The 21,932-nt window shown below is 41.9% G+C and overlaps 1 long non-coding RNA gene across 1 annotated transcript; it reads right to left on the reverse strand.

The window, feature by feature from the left end:
* Positions 1–1,097: 1,097 nt before the first annotated feature.
* Positions 1,098–2,194, reverse strand: LOC125305546. Its single transcript, XR_007195432.1, has 3 exons — positions 2,179–2,194; positions 1,738–1,900; positions 1,098–1,145 (listed from the first exon to the last, which is right to left on the reverse strand). It is a non-coding gene; the product is annotated as an uncharacterized LOC125305546 (long non-coding RNA).
* Between the last annotated feature and the right edge of the window lie 19,738 nt (positions 2,195–21,932).

Below are 21,932 nucleotides of genomic sequence, written 5' to 3' on the forward strand. Positions count from 1 at the left end.
TTCACAGAGCTCCCAGGCAGCTACAGTGCTACTCTGGGGGCATGTACATGTACAGAGTGTACACTACAAATTTTACAGTGTTAAAACAACTCTGTAAGAGTCAATTTTAACACTAGATCAGTGTTTATTTTGTCCCAATCTTGTCAGTGTTAATGTAACACTCTATCGAGTGTAAATAATCCAACTCGGATAGTGTTGGAACACCTCTGTATCGAGTTAAAATGAACACTTAGAGGTGTTAACTTCCTGTTACACTAGAGTTGAGAGTTAAATTTCAAATCTGTTTTAGTGTTTATTTTACACTAATTTGTGTTGGAACTCCTCTATATATAGTTAACAATTAACACCAGGTGGTGTTAACTTCCTATTACACTAGAGTTCAATTTCAAATCGGCTTATGAGTTATTTTTACACTAATTAGTGTGATTATTTGCTACTGAATAGTTTTGTACAATACTGATTAATACAACACAATTTAATGAAAATAATGGTTATTTAGTTATGAAAGTTATTTAGCTAAAAAACACCATGCACTGAACTCTTGCAGAGATTTTATTGCAAAATCTAATACCAGTACAAAATATTACATAGCACAGGTGGCAATGGGGGACCAAGTAAATGTTTTCATCAGAATTGTAAAACAATTGCTTGTCAAAAGCTTTGTGGTGAAATAAATCATCAATGCTTACAATATGAAACGATCCAAGTCTCTCTTCTATACCAAATGCGCTGAAATGGTCATGAAACCCCAAAGTCACAACTTCACAAAGAACAAGATAAGCACAGTTATCTTTACTTTTTATCTTTAGTTATATGTGCGTTTTTGCAAACAAAACTAGTAACCTGGCCCTAAGTTCCCTCACTCTTGGCTTTTCTCTGACCATACCAACATCGATGTTGTACACAGCTGTTTGTATGAAAGTGTAAAAACCATCAAGTGCCTCACTATATGACGTTCCAAAAACAAAGTGTGTTTTGAACAGCTCATCAAATGCTGCTACTGACGTCTGTGCTCTGCATGGAATTGCCTTGCTATCCACGATGATGTAGAACTTCTGTATTTTGTTCTTCTGTTCACCAGTGCAGAGCAGAAAGGGCTGAGACGGTTCGAGACTGGTCAAGAAGATTTGAATGCTTGCACCAACCTGTAAAACCAACAAAAAAAAGGAACACATTATGCATTAAGATATTCTAACTCCATATTTGCACTCAATTATCTGTAGTTTTGCTCAATCGTGTTTATTTTTTCTCTATCCATTTTCTCCACACTATATTTACATATTACAGACAAATTTCTCCCTATGCTAGGGTTTGTGTTCAAATTAACAAATAGATAGGTTAGGTCCATGTGTATTACAGAATAATACACATAATGAGTTCGTGGAAAAGACATGTAGCCAACCAGTGCATTGCAATACAAGTCAAATACAAGTTTTGTTATTGACAGATTGTGACATAATGCCAATAAATTACCTAGTTTTACAAGTTCTGCAACCCTTAGTTGTTCTGAACAGGCAGCCTATTTGCTTAGGAAGAACTGTTAACAACTACCTACAGATACCTCACCAAGTATTCCTCTGCTTGGAGGGCACTGATTTTCACAGACTTCCTATGACCCAGCACAGTGAAGCAATGTCACGGTCCTAAGCAGTTTAGTGTTGACAAAGTAAGTAGTGTTACAAGTATGAAACAGGAAGTAAAGACTGATAATAACATTTTCAAATGAGCTCAACCTACCACCATCATTTCCTTGTGCAGAGTTAAGGAGCTCCTCAACATGTAGAGTTGGTACTAGCCCCTTAGCATCTTCAGTGATATGTGGTCTGAAAAACGTTGGCCATCTGGCTAAGGACTTCCCTGATGCCTCCTCTCCAAAAAGCATCAGCAAGTCCTGCTCAATCTAATATTAAAACAATAGAATGTTAATACATGGTGCTCGGCCCTTCTACACATAGAGTTAAAAACCCACACTTTTACGGAACTAAGCATTAAAATGATGTACTTGATGACATTCTCCCATTTCTTAAGTAATGTGTAATGTACAATATTACCATGAAAGCACAAACATTTATAACATTACAGTGCAAATTGGGCATGGCTGAGCACATCTTAACATGAACCTTAATTTTTAATTAATAAATTAGCATGATTATATTTCACAATTAAATGTAAACTCACAAGGCCAGGTTTGTCAAGAAATCTTGGGAAGGTGTCCAGAACATCTACTGACTTGTCAGGATCACAGACAAGTTTCTGTCTGTGTTCAAAAGTGGCCTTCATTTTCTCCATAACCAGTGCTTCATCGGAAGAATGATTCATCAAGGATATTGCCTCTTCGCACTCTTGGTCAGTCAACTGTTGTACGGTAGAAGCCGAGTCTCTTGCAGCCTTTGGACCACCATTGCATTGTTCAACTGCTACCCGAGACCTTGAGCTATCAGATAGGCTTCGTTGTACAGTCTTAAAGCGATGGTTCGTTGTAATTTCACCCTAGGGTCCTTTGCACCATAACCCCGAGCCAAACACCCTCCCAGAACCTGTTTTCCCTTGGTCGAACCCTGGTCGAGTAGCGCTGTCAGAAACGAATGAGTTTCTGCAGTCGTAATGGTACCAACTTTTATCTCGTAAATTACCCCACTAATAATGCCCTGAATGGTACGAAACTTCTACAGTAGTACAACTATATTCTTTACTCATAAAACGAGGCATTGAAAGGTTTGTAAGCATGGTTCCATGTTATGCTTGTGGGGCTACAGGTCTTTCAGTGTCCCGGGAATCCTTGACGGAAAATTGCGCATGCGAAAAAAAAAAAAAAAAAATCTGACTAAACCTATATGACCACCGCTTCGCTGCACGGCGGTCACAATAATGTATGCCTGAGGTGGGCAAATATGTTTTTTGGAGGGTGATCATGTTTTTAATGCTGTGGGTAAATTGAAAAGAAGTTTACTTTTGATGATTTGTTTTTCATTATTTATAATTGCCCTTATGTCTTGACTTGACATTGTACAAAGCTATAGCTATTGACCTCTGGATGACATTTTACAAACTAACGGAATGTGAGAGAGTGATCACTCAATTCAGTTTAAATGAAATGCACATAATGTTATACTAACTAATACACAGCATACAAAGCCACGTTACAGAAGTCTGCTTACTTGTTTGGGCAGTTTTCATTCATATTTTGTACCCAACATTCATATCCTGAGGCACTGCACTGACCATCACAACCCAACAGGGGGCACTACATACCACCTCTCACGGTACTTTGTTGCCCTACGCTGATGATCTATTACACTTGTCAATTATAAAATGCACAATGTACGTAGTAATAAGAAAAATACATTTTCTACTAGTTTTAAAAATAATGTGCAAGTAACTTGAAATGTAAAGTGGAATGACAGAAGTATAGGCCTTTATAGTATACCCAGATAGCAATTTCCTTTGGGCCGGATCCGCATAAAAGCCTTTAGATCCGCCTGTAGCGGACATATGGTATCTGACTGTGGGCCAGGTCTACTCCCGATACAGGTTTCAGCTCTGCTAGCAATGCTGTTTTATCACTGGTTTACAGATTTGTCCCAGGTCCAATTTCCGCAACTCAACTGGAAGTCAGGAGATGCGTTTAAAATACAAAACACTGATTTGGCCCAAACCTGTGATAATGGATATGAGCCGAAGGACCATTTTTTTCACAGCAGACCCAGGTGGTAATGATATTAATTAAGGTGCTCTAAATTGACTGTCCTTTCCCTACTTAATTGTCAACTGGCTGCTAAAGAAAAAAAAAAGGTATTTTGGAATGGCACAAATTTAGAAACCATGGGGGTGCACTATGTTCTCTTGGCCACTTCATTTCTACAGTAAGGCTGGAAAAGAAGATATAGTTGGCTCAATATTGATCATATGTTCGTTTCATTATTTTTATTATTACCTAGCAGTGGTAAATGTAGTCAATTGTTGTTTGTGTAAGATCTTACAGTGCTATGAAACAACCCCATATTCTTGCCACGCATGCAGAAGTCCAAGCAGTAGCCTAATGTTAATCAAGGATCTTTGGTTTGCTCACTATCAATCTTTTGACATGATTTGCCAGCCTGGGGTTGGACTAGGACAGCCCAACTTTTCAAGGTAGTATCTGCTTTTTTATCTCTGTTGGTTTATTCAGAGACAACAACAAGCAACCGAAATTTGATAACTTTACTATTATTTTCCAGCAACAACAACTAGTTTTACTTAAGCAAAACAGCTATCACAATAACTATTTTGGAAAAAAACAGTGATAACGCTTAACAGGATCACTGATGATAAAAAAACGAGTGTAATTGTGACTTAGCCTATTTGCAAAAAGGAATAAATGTGGAATTAACACGACTTAAACTTTGTCTGGGATTGCACTTCTACAGCCAGGTTGTTGAATAAAAAAAATAATAAGACACTTATGTGTAAAGTTTTTTTACCCCCTTGTGTTTGTAGCCTAGCAGCTTATGTTTATCAGTTGAGCTGTTGGGAAAACGTTACTTAACTTTAGCCTGGGTGAACCTATAACGAACCTGTTAGCAAATGTGTAGCAAACAGATTTTTCAGGATAATTAGCCCTAATTACCAATCACATTTCACATGTCAAATAAAGCCGGGCTGATGTCTGATAAACGGGTCCGTACCACACACAATAAGCGGACCCGTATTGCATATGATAAACAGATCTGGAACACGCCAGTAACACAGACTACCATAACGGAACTGGGCCAGTCTTAGCCCTTATTGGTACCAGATCCGTCAAACGGATCCAGACCAATTTTGGACCGATGTGCGTTTGGACGCCGGATCAGGTCCATTATGCAGATCCGTGCCGGACGTTGTGGTAGGTGTGGCCCAGTTCCGTCCCAGTGTATGTTTGCTATCTGGGTAGGCTTCCCATGTAGGCTAACCCCCTATTTTCCCAGTGTCCTTTGGTATGCAAAGTAACATCATAGTTAACAACACAACACTCAATTTTCATTGACATGTCATTGGCGAAATTGAACATTAGGCCTACTAGAGATTAGATTTGGTGATGGCCTTGTAGTCTGACTGGCTCATATTCAGGTGAGGTGAAGTTTCATGCAAGAATTGAGGCTGTCATCATTTAAGGGCAATTCCACGCCAAACTGTCATATCCATAATGCCAACTAAGTACAGTTTTGCGCGGAATTGCCCTTAAACGTGAGCGCAGGTTTGTCTTTATATTTTTCATATGTGAGAAAGATTTCTCATGCAAGTGGAACCGAGCAGGGTTAGCACAGCAATACTAACTCGTTGCAGTGTGCTATATATAACGGGCAGTTCATTACGAGTTTTCAGAATCAGTCTTCGGATGGAAACTTTCCCATTTTAGCCCACTTGTGCTCGCTCGCAAGCTATGCTCACAGACGTTTTCTTTTTGACTTTTTTCTTATCTAGCCTACAGCAAGTGCACACATCAACAATAGCAATTAAACTGTTCTCGTTGACTGAAATGGAGGCATATCGGTGATTTTGTTTGATATTGACATGGCAACGAACCGCAAATGTAACAATATTGTGCAAGCTACGGTTATGGAGTCAAGTGAGGTTGAAAGTTATATTAAATTACTCAGATAGACCTACATATTTGGCTTTATCGCCGAGCCCCAGGTTAAAGAGCCACTGGTGGTCTAGGGTTCCCATTCTAGGGTGACCATTGATGGACTTTTACAGCTTGATGGACTTAAGGGCCCCCAGTTCTCAGATTATGAAACACGGATGTGCAAATGTGTTTCGCACCAACTGCGCTGCAACGATTGGAGCAAAAGTGTCGAGTGCATGACTCCTGAAAGTTGTGACTCACAGGATAGGATTTGTGTACCTGTTAAAAGGATTTGTGAACCCGTAGCCCCCTATTTTGTGTTAACAAGATATAAAAAAAATATGTACAACTTCAACTTTACTGTTACACATTTATGACTTTAGTGTGCACATGCAAAATCTGCAGTTAAATGTGCTCGCCACTTTTGCACCCAATATACCTTCATAGATCTAGCCTGGGAAATCCAGTCCCGATAATCTAGAAAGATTAAGGGTCTGGCAAAGAACAATGTAATGGCTCAACTCGAGGGGCGGCAACAAGCATGCATTTAAAAATCTCACTGCATGCAATTGGAACACTAGACCATGTTTACTCTGAATGATTTCGGACTTCGACGCAATCGGATAACACTACGACCAATGTGTACCGTCCTCCAACATTGCAGCACTGTCTTCAACAGTTTAGCTGGTTCCCCGGAATGTTGGGGTGAAAGTAACGTGCATCATTGCTCTTTGCCAGAGTGTCTCGCAGAGACAATTCCATTGTGCTCTCGCGAGAACTCTGGATTTCCAGGGTACTCCTGATCTGGGTCATGGCACCAACAACGAACCCACAAACAGCACCTTGGATTTGGGAGTCAAGTGTGCTAACAATCGAGCTAAAAGCCTGGTCTTCTGGCTCTCTTACTAGCACAACTCTTGAGGTGTTGGGAAGGAAGTTCACACAGCATACACACTACACAGATATGTACCAGCTAGCTACAGGTACTCAACTGGAATAGGCCTATGAGCAGACATTTTGGAGTGTCCTCATTTTGGCTAATTTGTCCTCACTTTATAGATAACTTGTCCTCCTTTTCAGAGGCTGGTTGGTGGTCACCCTAGTTCACATGTAGCCTTATACAGTACTTCCCCTTTTAAACACAAATTATGATTATCAACTGGTCTTGTATTTCTGCACAGAACCACTCACATGAAGTGGAAAAAAATAGGCATCCATTTTAATCTCTAGCTGGGTCGCAGTTGGGTGTGCTTAAAAGGCAATAACCGCTTAAATTTGACTTCTGGCAAGTTTTGTGCAAATAAATGACAGATTGAGATTTATAATATAACCATCAACACATTTAAGGCATCTTGCTGTGAAAAAATATGGCAATTACAAAGCATGATTATCACATATAGTGTGACCCGTGTTATTTAAATGAGGGGCCCGTTTAGATATCAGGGTGAATAATATAACCTGTTATATGATTGAGGGGCCCTATTAAGACATATCACATAACATAACCTATGACTATGTATGACTGAGGGGCTCTATTCCGATATCAGGGCTGAACATAGTAGTGACTTCACACAGAGGTTTGGGCCCCTGGGCCTGGGTCCATTAGGCCTGTTCAGTAATCCATCCCTGCTCATAAGTTTGCCTGTTTAGAACTTTTGAACCGTTTTGGAATTCCTGGTGTGTGATATTCCATATGTAGTCTTATTCGAGTTTTAATAGCCTAAATGTTTGGGATAAAAAAGCTGATTTAGAGTTTTACACAATACAAAAATACAGTAGTTTATTTTGATACATTTAAAAAGAGGGTATTTGGTATTTTATTTCAAAATAAGCCACGTCCTGATGTATTGTTGCCCATCCCTGTATGTATTGAAACACATAAACAAAATGTAATCAAGTAATCTTCGACAATGTAACGATAAGTCTTCGACAATGTAACGATAAGTCTAACGACAAGTACGAATGAAAAGGGATTAGATTCCAAAAATAATTCTGTGGAAATGCATGGATTCGGTATTTTGCACGTTTATTTTTTAAACATTGCGACCAGGGGTGTGGCAATTAACAACCTAGGGAGGGGCCTGGCGCGTTGTCTAAAAATCGCTATCATACACCACCTAAACCTGGTCAGAAGTCAAGTTCAAGGCAAGTTGTTCATATGCTATTTTAAGAGCGCATGTCAACAGTCATATTGGCAGGTGCACGCACCATCCCTCTATCATTAATGAACACACACCAGCGCACGTCCATGCAAAGCATTACAAATTGCACGATTACAATGGGAAACATAATTAGAATAAAGATATTACGAAATACTGTACATCTAATGATGAGTAGTTATTCACCATCATTTGCAAATTGGTAATGACGGTTAAAAGTGATTAGGGGAGAGGCGAGAGACACGTATGGAGCACAGCTGAAGACGCACTGTAACGAGATATAAGCAACTCCTCTGCAGGATAAATGTTGTTTTATTCAGTCATTTGAGCAATATTAGGATAAGTGTTGCTTTTTCCAGCCTATGTTTTCGATGGTAACCCATTGTCAGTCAATAGTGAAAGTAACTGCATATAACTGTCTTCGTTGACTGACACCTTGGTGAGGTTTCACTTTGCCAATGAGGTCAAATAATAGACGAGTGCAAATGCGTGAAGGCTATGCTAGGTTTTAGTAATGCATGGTTTAAGAATTACTATTTCATACGGTCTTGCAAGCAGCCTCCTTCAAATGCGCCGTTGAATGCCAAAATACTGATGCATTTATTTGACATATCGCGCTTTGCGCCATTAAAGGGAATGCCAGATGTCATTCTCATTGGTTTAAAATGATTTTACGCCCCAAACACACCCATATGACTGATTAAAAAACCTATGAACACCTTGTTGCGCCATGCAGTCCACTTTGATAACGAAACCCCTCCCAATGTGAACTGAACATCCTACTAAATTTGAATAGACTTTTGATGAGTGACGATGCACTTTAGAATGTCATGATAGGGCCCTGAATCATTCACAGATAAAAGTAGGTAGCTAGTCAAACAACATTAGGAAATAATTATAATTATTTTCGTAATTATAAAAAAGTGTGCAAAGATTTTGATGAATTTTTCAGACATTTTGTTGGTGATCCAAAACACCATCTGGACCTTGTGAAATCAGTGACCCTACAACTTTGCCGGAGATTCTTTTTAGTAATTTCCCGTGCTGCACTGCATCCTACTGGACATGACCAAAGCATGCAAACCTCAAAAACACAATACTACGTTGTATGGTTTGTTTCTTGTTTCAGTTTGTGGTCTAAAAACCATGGATTCGCTCTACCTCAGGAACTGGAGAAGGGTTGAGTCAACCATAAAGCATTGGGTGAAGAGAACTCAATTGGAGTCAGAGTCCACTCACGATGATGAGGACATCAGCTACACTGATGCGGTTAGTGGCAGTGATGACGAATCTGAATCTGAAAACGAAACAGAGGCAACATCGGAAAGTGATCTGGGGAGTGACTTGGCAGATTGGGCATTGGCTAACAAACTTACCCATAAGTCAGTAAATGAGCTGTTGCACATCCTACAAAGACATGGGCATGAAGATTTGGCAAGGGACTCGAGGACCCTTCTGTCAACTCCAAAAGTAGCGAGCTTGCAGGAGTGATGTAATCGCCGCTATATTTACTATGGTTTAGAGAGAGGCACACAAAGAGCACTTCAATAGTCTCCTGTATAGACCGAATTTCCTTGTGCATAAATGTGGATGGTGTGCCAATTTTCAAGTCAAGTGGGACTCAGTTCTGGCCCATCCTGGCAAAGGCAAAGGAATCAGAGCCATTCATAGTCACACTTTACAGTGGCAAATCCAAGCCTGAGCCTATACAAGAGTACTTAAAAGTCTTGGTGGAAGACATCAATAATCTCTCAACAAGTTGCTTTCAATATAATGGGGCAATTGTGAAAATTACGGTGAAAGCCTTCTATCTGTGATGGCCCAGCAAGGGCTTTTCTGAAAAACATCATCTATCATACAGGCTATAATAGCTGTGAGAGGTGTGAGGAGCTGGGTGAATAGAAAGGAAGAGTGGTGTTCAACTCAAAAGAGAAATTCCCTAGTAGGACAGATGAAAAGTTCTGCCAGGTAGCCTACAAAGGACACCAAAATGGAGAGACCCCACTGTTAAGAGCAGGAGTACCATGTGTGACGTCATTCGTCCTCGATTATATGCACCTTGTGTGCCTTGGTGTTGTGAGGCAAATTCAGCATTTTCTCTGCCACGTGACCAACACCCAGAAAATATCTACCAGGCAGAGATCTGAATTGTCTACAAGACTTGTAGGGCTAAGAAATGAAATGGCAAGTGAGGTGGCAAGGAAGCCCAGGGCAGTCGCCGAGTTGGATCGATGGAAGGCGACAGAGTTCTGCCAGTTCCTTCTGTACACAGGACCTGTGGTCCTTGATGGACTGGTTGATGTGTACGATCATCGATCATCACTGGTTGATGTGTACGATCATTTTCTCTGTTGCTTACCACCGATGCCAACAGGAGGAACACTCTAGTCCAATATGCAGCTGACCTGCTGACCTATTTTGTTAACAGTTGTCAAGATATCTACTGTATGGAGACAGATTCACAGTCTACAATTTGCATTTCAGTTGCTCTTTGAATGAGATTTCTGCCTTTCCATTTGAGAATTTCATGCAAACCATCAAGAAAAGGGTCCAAACAAGTCATGATCCGCTGACGCAGGTGGCAAAGCGACTGGCAGAGAGGCAGGAACAGGGGGCAAAATCAAAACAGACCAAAGAAAGACTTACCGGTTCAGTGAGGCCCAAGGATGCCTGCTTCGTCCTAGGGAATAAAAGTGTGGCCATCAGATATATTCCCGAAAAGCACACGTCAAACCTTCTAAACCCTATTCCATTTCTGCATAACTGAACAACTTTGTTGTTGAGGTACAGTGTTTCCCACAGAAAATTAGTTAGTCAAGGTGGAGGTGTGTGCAGGGTTCTGGGGGGATGTTAGTCTGCATCGCTAAGAATATCCTGTTGCGCCACTATTTTATATTGTGTTCAGTATAAGTCTGTTGCATAATAACTTTACTTTTATTTGTTTCAGATTATGGCGTTTGCGTGGGCTGTGTGGCAGGAGGGTGATAAAGTTTTTGAAGGGGTGCTGCCAAAAAAATTGGATTGACGAACAAAGGAAAGTCATCAGATGGCCAAAAAAGGGACAGGCGTTGGCCTGGAAAAACAAGACGAATCCAGCTGGATACTGGCTGGACTTTCCCCTCATAAAAATGTTATTTACTTCAGGTATGTGATGCTGAAGGCGAGACACGCCAGGTGAAAACATCTATTTTTTATGTCCTGGTCAAATTTGAGATTTTGGGCTAGTTTACATCCATGTATCTTTCACACTGCTATAAGGAAAATGTCCAAATAACACATGTTGGTTGGTTTACATGACTGCAACTTCTGACTTTTTTACAGAAAGTGAAAAAGAGTGCATTGAGTTTAACTATACATCGTCAGCACAGACAGATTCAGAAGACCCTCCAGAACTGGGGAAAAGGGCAGTAAAAAGAAAGCAATTTTCTGATTGTATTGAAGGCAAGCATACTTACAGCTGTATGTAATCCATCACATTCCAAATGTTGATACATTTTTATTCCTGGAATGTCAATTAACTTTGGTTGTAATTCATTAGAACCAGAACTATCAGATGAAGAACCCAGACCCCAAAAAAGTGAGTCTGTGCACCTTTCTTACATTTCTTTGTTTTTGCACATCGCCAGGGTTGTTTAATGTAAAAAGTCTTAAATATGTCTTTGTCAAACAAATATTGTTTGCGACACTTTCTCTGTCTCTATGTAGCCAAAAGCACAGGACTGCTCAGCAAGCCACCAAAGATGACTAATGGTAAGTCAAGTGGACTAGTTAAGAATGTCAAAAGAAATCCAAATCAGTTAGCAGGGAGAGTTCAACATGTTTTGGCATAATCATTTATATTTGTTACAGAGACACCCAGTGTAAGAAACCAGTCTGAGGCTGCAGACCTCTTTGGGTGATACCCCCACTCTAGATTCACCATATAGTAAGTTTGCCTAAATGGACTAAAACAAGAAATGTATGGATGAATGACTCAATTCAACATGTTCCCTGTCTCTCACTTTGTCACAGCCCACCCTCAGAGGAGCCCCTCCCCCTCCAATCATTCTGATGATGGGAGTGAGTCGTGGCAGGATAGCACTTCATCTCCAAGGAGTAAGTTAACCGAATTGAACTCAAGAAAAAAAATACCATATACTTTCTGTCCACTTTCACCACTTTCTGTCTAACACACGACCCCAAAATGTTCCCTGTCTCTCACTCTTGTCACAGGCCAGTCCATAAGGAGCCCCTCTCCCTAGTGCCCTGAACGGGCCTATTATCTGGGCCCGAGCCCGGCCCGAGGGGGTGGAGCGCCAGCCCGGCCCGGTCCGACAGGTTTTCAGAATTCTCAGGCCCGAACCCGTATCAACTTTTTTTTTTTTTTTTTTTTTTTTTTAACCTCTCATAACAATGTTTTAGCGTGATAGTACGCTATATTCATTGGGTGCGTTCGTAATGTAATCTGCCGCTCTGAAAATGGGATAACGCTCTGCAGTTAGAAAAAAACAGCATTCTATTTTTCTGTGAATAAACGAACGTTTTTGACAGATCAAAGTGGACATAAAAGAGCATGTTAAAATATGGGCTCATGTTTCGATCAGCAGCTTGAGAACTAGTTGTGGAATTGTTTAAATGATTATTTCGTTTTTTTTAAATGAGCGCACAGCAAATCCAAACATAAGGTAGGCTACAAAAACCAACAAAACGCTTAAACCTTATTACAGTGTTTATTAGTGGGGTAAACGTAGCAAAAGCCTATCAATATTTTTCTTCTTAATAAAGACAACAACTCTTGCCTGGGCGTAGGCCTAGAAACAAGTCTTCACCTGAACATGGCGATACAATTCTACTATAGCCTATAAGAACAGCTTTTACGTCCAATTTAACAACAGTGAGCTGCTTAACATGGCAAATGTCCTCCGTTGTTTGAACACCATAAGAGGAACAGTCTATTTGCCATCATGCAGAAAAAGGACAGCATCCACCGTTTCAGGGGCAAGTCCAGTCCTCCTTTCCTCTATCACTCTTCCAGCTGCGCTAAAAGCGCGCTCGCTGCTGCTACTGCTGGCCGAGACACTGAAGACCATGCGGGCCAGACGTGCCAGTAACGGCAATGTGGTCTCGTGTTGCTTCCACCAGCTCAGTCAATCCCTTCCATCAGCTTCCATGGTGGGGTTGAGGCTGAGGTAGACCTGGATTTCATCAGTATCCTTGTTCTCCACTCTGACATTTTCCCACGCGTCCTCAAACTCCGCCAGCACTCTCCTCTTTGGTGCGGGACCAGCAGCTGCCACTGCGCCCGACCCTGCGTAAATCATAACACAATTAGGCTATTTATAAGGCCATGGCCTATAGCTACATTAATAGGCTACGGGGAAAGTAGTTTGGTGGTTACGGCGGTGCGTAAAGTAAAAAGACAAATAGGCCAAATGTAATAGGCAATAATAGGCTAATAAAACACAAATACCTGATTGTGTAGACTGCTCCTGCCGACGTGCATCCTCTCCCTCCCTGAAGCGGTTTATCTGGATTCTGACCTGTTGCTGGATGTCGGTCCTCTCAGCGAGAGTAAACATTCTTAGTTGGTTGAACTTCGGCCATAAGAAGATGGCAATTTTATGAAGTGGCTGGATTTGGGTTGTTTTCATTAACCAGTCAAGGTGTCGTTGGCGGATGACAGCCTGGGAAGGAGTATCAGCCACGTCTGGTTGGCAGTGGCTTTTCAGCTTGTTGGCCCAGAGAACGACAAGGTGCAGTGTTGGGTATTTGTCCCCTTCTAGCTCCTTTTGCGCGTCACTAAATGGGCGCAGAAATTCCACCAGGAAGGCTAGAACATCTGGGGAGACATTGCACAATCGCGCACTCTCACCACGGCTCTCAAGAAGCTCCTGCAGCTCTGCATGGACTGACTGAATTGACTCCAGTGTGAGGAAGACTGTGCTATACCTGGTCTCTGCCATTTGTTTAACAGTTCTTGGCAGCTGACTGACCAGGCCAGACTGTTTTAGGTAGCGGACTAAAGCCTTGGCCGCCAACAGGGTCTCTGCTACTTCTGGGACTACTTCAGCCAGCTCATCTGTGTTTAAGGCATGTCGGAGGACTGTGTTATACAGGTGATCTTGACAAGCCAGGTGCCTGTATGGACGGAGAGCGGCCACCACGTTTGCGCCCTGGTCGGTTACCCAGACAACATTGTTCATAACTGATGCATCAACGCCGAGGACTGTGACTAACTGCTGTTGAAGCTCTTTTCGGATGTTATCTCCTGTTTTAGCATGGTTTGGGAAACACGTTGTGGTGAGTAGCTTGCTCTTGAGTTCAAATGTTGGTGTTACATAGTGACGTGATAGCCATGTAGCTCATCTTACGGAAATCATCCGTCCACATATCTGTAGTCATGCCAATATTTATGAGTGACATCACCTCCTTTATCTCCTCAACTGTCCCTCCTCTCCTTTCACTCGCCATAATTTTGCACCTTCGGGAGATTGTAGTGGGGTCGGGGAGAACTTCATTGGCTGAAATGCGGCCATATGTTGCACCGACATTTATTAATTCTTGTGCTAACTCTCAGAAACCGACTCCCGCAATTGCAAACTCCCGCAAAATGTCCATGCAACAGAAGTTCACACATTTTGTTTTTTTTTTGTGACCTCTGACTTCACCCTTTCTGGTGGTGGTTTTTGCGAAACTGTAATAATCGCTGTTACGACCCTGTGGGTCTTGTGTATTGTGTGTTTGTTACTTCTATTGTGTGCTTCCAGGCAGATTGGCTGCAGCTGAGGGGTGGTGTGAACCCCTATGACGTCAGGGTAGCCCGGTGTGAGTTGGCTGACGTCATTGAGCTCTGTCTCTTGGTAGCTGTGGGGATCGTTCGTTGCCACCGTCGCTGCCGCACATCGCTGCCACTAGGGCCAGCCTCGGGCCTTGCCCGTGCAACTCGCCGTCATCTTTCTCACTCCCTGGGGTGAGAGACCAGGAGTGAGCACCTGGCCGCCGAGGCCTACGTTGTAGGCCGTGTTTTTCTTAGTTTAGACATTTTTCCATACTGGTTTTTTTTGTATTAATAAATACACCATTTTATTAAGTTATGTGTCTGCCCGTTTTTGTTATATCCCACAAGCCCTAGACCGGGATGTAACGATTTTACTCAGTTGTTTGTGACCGCTGCTGGATCCGCCACATGACCGTTCAAAATGTCTCTGAAGATGTGATGAACCTGTTTTTTTGCTGTCATATGACAGAACAGCTTTGCATACAACACACTGAACAAACCCGGTTTTGGCTCATCTTGAAGGGTTGTAATAAGATGAAACTTAGTCCAGAACGGAGCTTTTCCCTTGGTGTTGTTCACTCTCTTCAATTCGCCATTTTCAATCTTTTTCTTTATGTCGTTCTCCATGTTTGTGGTCGGGAAGTCGCGCGTATCGGATGTGTAAGTGTAGGCATACAGAAGGGAGCAGGGACAGAGCAGCTGCTGCTGCTGCATTGAAGTGTTTCCATTTAAACACAAAATAGTTCTTTAATTAGCATTTTTTTTTTTTTTTTTTTTAAAAAGAAATGAATTCAATTGAAAAATAAAAGTGCCCGAGCCCGGCCCGTGTCCGAGGTAATTATACGGTAGTCGGCCCGAAGCCCGGTCCTCGGGCTGTCGGGCCTAGGGCTCAAGTGCAGGGCTCTACCTCTCCCTCATCCAGGAACCACAGAGGAGGCTCCCGTCCTGGTGGTTCTCCTAGAGCCTCAAAGTTGGCCTAAATGAACTGAAGCAAAAAATGCTGTCTGAATGTTACTGTCTAGATCAGTGTTTTTCAACCACTGTGCCGGGGCACACTAGTGTGCCGTGAGAGATCATCAGGTGTGCCGCAGAAAATTACCCAAATGTCACTCACTGGTCCAGAAAAGCAACTGTTGCATCAAAGAATTTATAACCACATGCTCTCATTGATGCACTATTTGTGGTATGCAGGCATTGTACAACGGGGGCCCCATATCTAGTATTCACAAAATCATCACATATCCAGTTCATAACAACAATTAAATTAGATATAGTCACCTACAAATTAAACAGAGGGCGCTTGTTTTATTGAGCAGGTCTTTCATAGAAGCCATAATAAGGCCATATCTGTGTATTATTTTAAATTTTAGGCTATGGTATGTTTATTTTTTCTTCACACAGGATGTTAGTGTGCCGTGGGACATTTTAAGTGTCAAAAGTGTGCCGTGGCGCAAAAAAGGTTGAAAAACACTGGTCTAGTTCACGACCCCAACATGTTCCCTGTCTCAAATTCCACAGCTTTCACGTTTAACAGCTTTATGTAAATCGAGTTTGAACAGAGATAATAGAAAAGTGTTACAACTGTGCCAGTTCTCCCCTAATCTCGCATAGTAAACAAATGGAATGTTGGAACATTGCGCTCCCCAACACAAACGCGAAAGGTCAGGTTTGCTTCATCTTTTGATTATAAGTTTTGTTTTGAAAACTGAAGGTTAGCCTACTTAACGTAACTGGTTCTCTGAGAATCAATGTCATAAGATGGTTCATCACATTACACATCACAACATTAGGCTACATACGTGTACACATGTGCAGGCCAATTATAGGGGGATTCGACTTCATGTAGCCACCTGCAGACGTTTTAAGCTGACTGCATAACGTGATTATTTCTGAGATTCTGCTACGTTTTCAACCTGGAATTGTGCATGTCATGTTTGAAAACGTATCAGAATCTCAAGAAATAATGACGTTATGCCGTCAGCTTAAGACCTCTGCAGGCGGGTAGCCTACATTAAGTTGAATCCCCCAAATGTTTCACAGATTTTTTTTTTTTTGACGGTGATGGCGGTGAGGAGCTCAGACCCGCGGTAATTTTTTGGACATAGTGGTCCTTGGTCTGACAATGTTTAAAAAACACTGGTCTAGTACACAACCCCAACATGTTCCCTGTCTCTCACTCTTGTCACAGGCCAGTCCATAAGGAGCCCCTCTCCCTCACCCAGGAACCACAGAGGAGGTGGTCGGAAGGAGAGGATACGGAAATCTGTCTGATAAATACAAGTGTATTTATAGATAGAATCTAAATTGTTATAGATCTGTTGTGGTCAATTGAAGTTCTTATATGTTACAAGAACTGTCATTTAAAAAGAGCCTTAATTTCAATTTGACAAAGCTCCCAAAAGAATAGGGTAGTTGATCTTCCCTCCGATCTAGACAGACAGACGAATGTCTGTTGTGAGTTTTTACCCTCTCTCAGATTTTGATGACAAACAACTATGGCAAATACAGCTCTGAATTTCTTCCTCTTTTAGTGAAGTTAACCACATTTTGAAGTACAAGTCGAAGGGAACAGGGAATAGTGACTAAGAGATAGAGGGAGACTCTGAAGTGGTCTATTTTCCTTCGCCCCAAAAAAACCCTTGTACAGCCTAAACCCGTCGAAAAGGGGCCCCCGCACCAGACACACACACTAAAAGATACTTCCTCTTTTACCCTGTGATATTATCACAGTTTGAAGACGAACACCAACAGGAGTAGCGATCTCAACTGTGTTAAAGGGAGCCCCTTTGGACACCAGAGTAGTCACAAAACGCACACCTTCTCTTTTACCCTGTGAAATCCTTACAGTCCGAAGACGAGCGCACCCACACCTACAGGAGTAGCGATCTCTACTGTGTTACGGGAGCCCTGTATACACCAGAGTGGACACAAAACGCAACAAAATCTTTGTAAATAGTAAAGCGTCACATTTCGAAATAAACTGTTAAACAGACGTGAATGGCAGGCTGCACATCTGCAACAGAAAGAGGTTGTTAGGTTAACTCCAGCTGCAAAGTCAGCCATCCTCACCAGCTAACACAATAATCCAGTTACTGTACAATAACAGTATGACAATTACGGGAAGATATAATCGCTCAGATTATTATTATTATTTGGCCACTCGAAAATAGGCTTTATCAATCACTGGAGGTATTTTAATATTATGTTTTGTTTTGCTAGGCCTTCCTGTGGTTTGGATCAGCCTAATAGTCTCTGAATTGTCAATTGTAAACACTAAGGTGAAATGTGCTGAAACTGGAAGAGACATTTATCGGCTTTGAGGTCAAATAAAGTCGCCACTCTTGTAAATTAACATTATGTAACATCCATAACGCACCATTAAAGGTTTTAAAAGTAAGAAAGAGGCACAATTTGTTCATCATACAATGATATCAGCTTTGAACATTGTCGCATCAACACTGTATGTGTAGCATAAACTTTTCCTAGCTGTGCTCTTAAAGGCAATGCTGAGCATACACATTGCTGCAGAGATATCAACCTGAATTAGCATGCTAAATTACTAGCCACAGCCCGACAGGTGTATACTCTTTGGTTCAAGTACGGCCACAAGCAGTGCGAGTTATTCGTATGTTGCAGTTTAGCTGGCGGTTATGTTGCCTGCATACCGCATCCCATGGCCGAAACTGGTATTATGACACCTGTCGGGCTGTGGCTAGTAATTTAGCATGCTAGTTCAGGTTGATATCTCTGCAGCAATGTGTATGCTCAGCAATGCCTTTGCAGCACTATATCTTGTCATTTTTTTAATGACATCATCACCCTTATTATATTGAAATCTCCTGGCTTCTTCTTCTTATAACCTTTTCTTTTTACCTTTTCAAGAGTGAATGCGACTCTAACCGCTTAACGTACAGACATGTTGAAATAATCGTTCTGAAGGTCTGGAGTTGGGCAAGAGAGTTATTTTTTCAGATTTTTTAAAAAGTTTATACTTTTTGAGAAATATGGGATTACAAATGTTAAAAAGCAAATTTTTCCCCCATAGACTTGAATGGCTGTGATGTCATAATGGCCTAAAGCCAGCTGCGCTCGTTAAGCTCCCAAGTCAAGTCAAGCAAAGATGGTTGATTACGAAGATACTTCTTGAGAGGCCATTTCCTGTCCCTGGAAATTTATGCAAATAGGGTAGCAGTACACACCCCCGCACATTTATGCAGTGATCGGGCTCTCTTTTTAACATTGAGGTCTATGGCAGAATCCAAGAATTTCCCGGAATTTGTCAAAGCATTATTTTTCTGAGGAATGGATGCACATTTCGGACACGGTATCATGATCTCCAAACCCTCCTCCCTATTTCAGTAGAATGTTGTGATAGTATGACCCTCCAGTCGGGAGAAAATCAACATTAATGAAGGTGTACACCAAGTTTATTTTGTACTCCGGCTTGTCTGGCGTGGAACCGGTATGCTCAAAACGTAAGTCATACGCCAGTGACACGCCCTGTGCAGGCGGGAACGGAACCAGAGCCCGTCTCTGACTGAACTCCACTTTGCCCTCATAGACATGAACTAGGACGACCCATCTTGCTACGCATTCATTATCTTTGAGTCAAGTCAAGTCAGTTTTATTTTTAAAGCGCATTTAACATGCACATAGTGCAACCCAAAGCGCTCCAAAAAACAAGACACATAACAAGACAAACGATGCCGGATGGAGCGGCGTAGTCGCCAGCGTGCCCATGACATCAAGACATGACAAATACATTTAAAAAATAACAAAAAACAAAAAATGCTGGACGGAGCGGGCGAGTCGCCAGCGCATTCCAGACACCAAGACATACAAGACAGACAACAAAACAAATAAACAAATAAAAAGTGAAAAAAAAGAAAATATATTTAAAAAGGGGAAAGGTGATGTTAAAATTAGTCAAATTTCCAAACCAGCTGAAAATGTCCAAGGGCAATGATGATCCGTGAAATCTGCACAGAGTGTCTTCACAACCGATATGCCAACAAAGTTCTTTAACGTTAGCAAATGATCATCCCGGTGAATTTACTGGCAGTCTGGAGATCACGTTAACGTTAGGCCTTGTAGACTGCAGTCTGGAGATCACTGGAAGCACAGTCTGAAGTAGTGGGTGATCGTGTAGATCCACAACTCGGTGGACTTCTAACAGCGACCGTCTGTTACTCCGTGAGACTGCAGCTCCTCACCGCTAGGCTAACGTTAGTCTGCAGTTGGCATGGCAGCTCGCAAGTCAGCAACAGCTCGACGGCCACGGTAGATCTTTCGCAGAGTAGCTAGCCTAGGTCCAGCTCTCCTGAGAGATCCCCTCGACCAGACAGTGAAGTGCACCGTTCACGGATGGATGGAAGGATGTCAGAGGCCCAGTTAGTCTGCAGTTGGCATGGCAGCTCTCAGGTCAGCAACAGCTCGGCGGCCACGGCAGATCTCCCGCAGAGTAGCCCAGGTCCAGCTGTCCCGAGAGATCCCCTCGACCAGACAGTGAAGTGCAGCACCGCTCACGGATGGATGGAAGGATGTCCGATGCCCAGCTAGGGCAAAAGCTAGCCATAGCAAGCTCCCAATTTCAGCTGACTTAGAAGCAGTAAAAAGGACTAAGAATAACACGAAAACTATCAAAAATAACGTAAATAAATAGGGAAAACATTTAACTAGACAAACCAATACAAAAAAATAAACATGACATTACATAAAATTACGAACATTACATAAAAACAAACAAAAACATGATGCCAGACGGAGCGGCGTGTCTCGCCAGCGTCCCCGGGCTAATCAGAACACTAGCACAGGTGTCACCTGTGAATCCAACTGTCTCAGCTTCTAATGCATACAATCTGGCGCTCCCTAAAACTACACATCCCGTAATTAAGCGTTCTCCTTGCGTCATTGATTCCTACAGGCACTGCTGTGCTGTCAAGCATCCTCTTAAAAAAAAATTACGTTCTTGTTGTCTGGTTCTACCACATCCAATGTAAGTTACAATTCATTTGTGTTTTTTATTCGAATGGAGTGTGTGAAGTCTGTTTAAAACGACTTGGCTAATCAAGTAAGCAAGCAAGCTGGCGTTAGCTTCAAACTTGTAGCTTAGCAATATACTCGTAGATGCTACGTCTAGAGAGGACGTTAGGTTTAACTCTAGCTAGTTTGATAATATTGGTATTACGCCGAGTAAGTTCATAACAATAACCGAGGATTCAGTAGGTAAGTTTTATATATATATATATATATATATATATTTTTTTTTTTTAGGTAAGTTATAGTACGTTAGCTAGACCTCGGGAATGTTTCTAGGTTTGCGGTTGTGTGCAGTGGAGGCGGTAAGTTAGCTAAGCACTTCACACTCAAATTGCCAGCCAGCCGCCTTTCGTAGTGATAGCTGGCCTGATGAGGGAAATGGCAAACAATCACTGGCTGAAACTTAGCCTTCGTTTTGAACTACGTTTGTGGTGGTAGGTTGTGGCGTAAAATGACTTGATGGTGGGCTTAGCTGTCTCTTCCCCCCCCCTTCTATTTCTGTTAGGTGCCGTTTCACTCTGCTACTGGAGGATCAGGCAGACTGCAACTGCTATGGATGCTATGGATGGCAGGAAAACACAGTACACATTAATTTCTAGATGAAGAGTGAATAAATGCACTTGCTTAACTGATAACAAGTTGTCAATGGTTATTTATGCAAGCTTGTGTAGCCTAAACAAGACATACCTAGGCCTAGCCAAATTTATCCTGGCTGTAGATAAAGCAGGATATGAATTTCCCAATATTTTGCCAGATTAGACTATTACTGTAGCCTAAAAATGTATGGTCTGGGCACTCACCGTTCGCAGTGCTCAGTCCGAGGGGCGGGATAATCGGTTGTCTTTCAAATTCCCTCTGCACGCAATAGGACAGCGCTATCAGTCCCATGCGTTCCAAGCGGAGCTAGTTGGCTTTGTTCAAACTTTTGCCAACTTAATAAAAGCTTAACTAGTGCCACACTGTTCGCCAACAGCAACACTATCTTATTTGTTTTCAATTAGCAGGGAATTCAAGCCAAACCGTTGCAACTCTGCCATCAATCATTATGTTAAGCCTGCCTAACGACTCTATACACGATTTGATTGGCCTGATAGAAGTTTAATTTTTCGAGCTCACAAGCCAACAGAGTTGCTAGACTAGCCCTGGCAGCAAATGTAATTTGGTGGGCGCGTCTAGATTTCTAGGCTACTATTACTGAGGTTTAATATCAATTGAAATCTCGTTGATCTTTAGTTTGGTTGCAATTTTAACATTGTTTCAATATTCATTTTAGTGGAAATACCATTGAAATCCTGTTGATCTGTAGTTAGAATTTCAACATTGCTTCAATATTAATGAAGGGTGCAAAAGTGATGTAGAATAAATGTTGCAGTGTGACGTTGATTCAATG

The sequence above is a fragment of the Alosa alosa genome, chromosome 13 (assembly GCF_017589495.1).
Source record: "Alosa alosa isolate M-15738 ecotype Scorff River chromosome 13, AALO_Geno_1.1, whole genome shotgun sequence".
Classification (NCBI taxonomy): Eukaryota; Metazoa; Chordata; class Actinopteri; order Clupeiformes; family Clupeidae; genus Alosa; species Alosa alosa.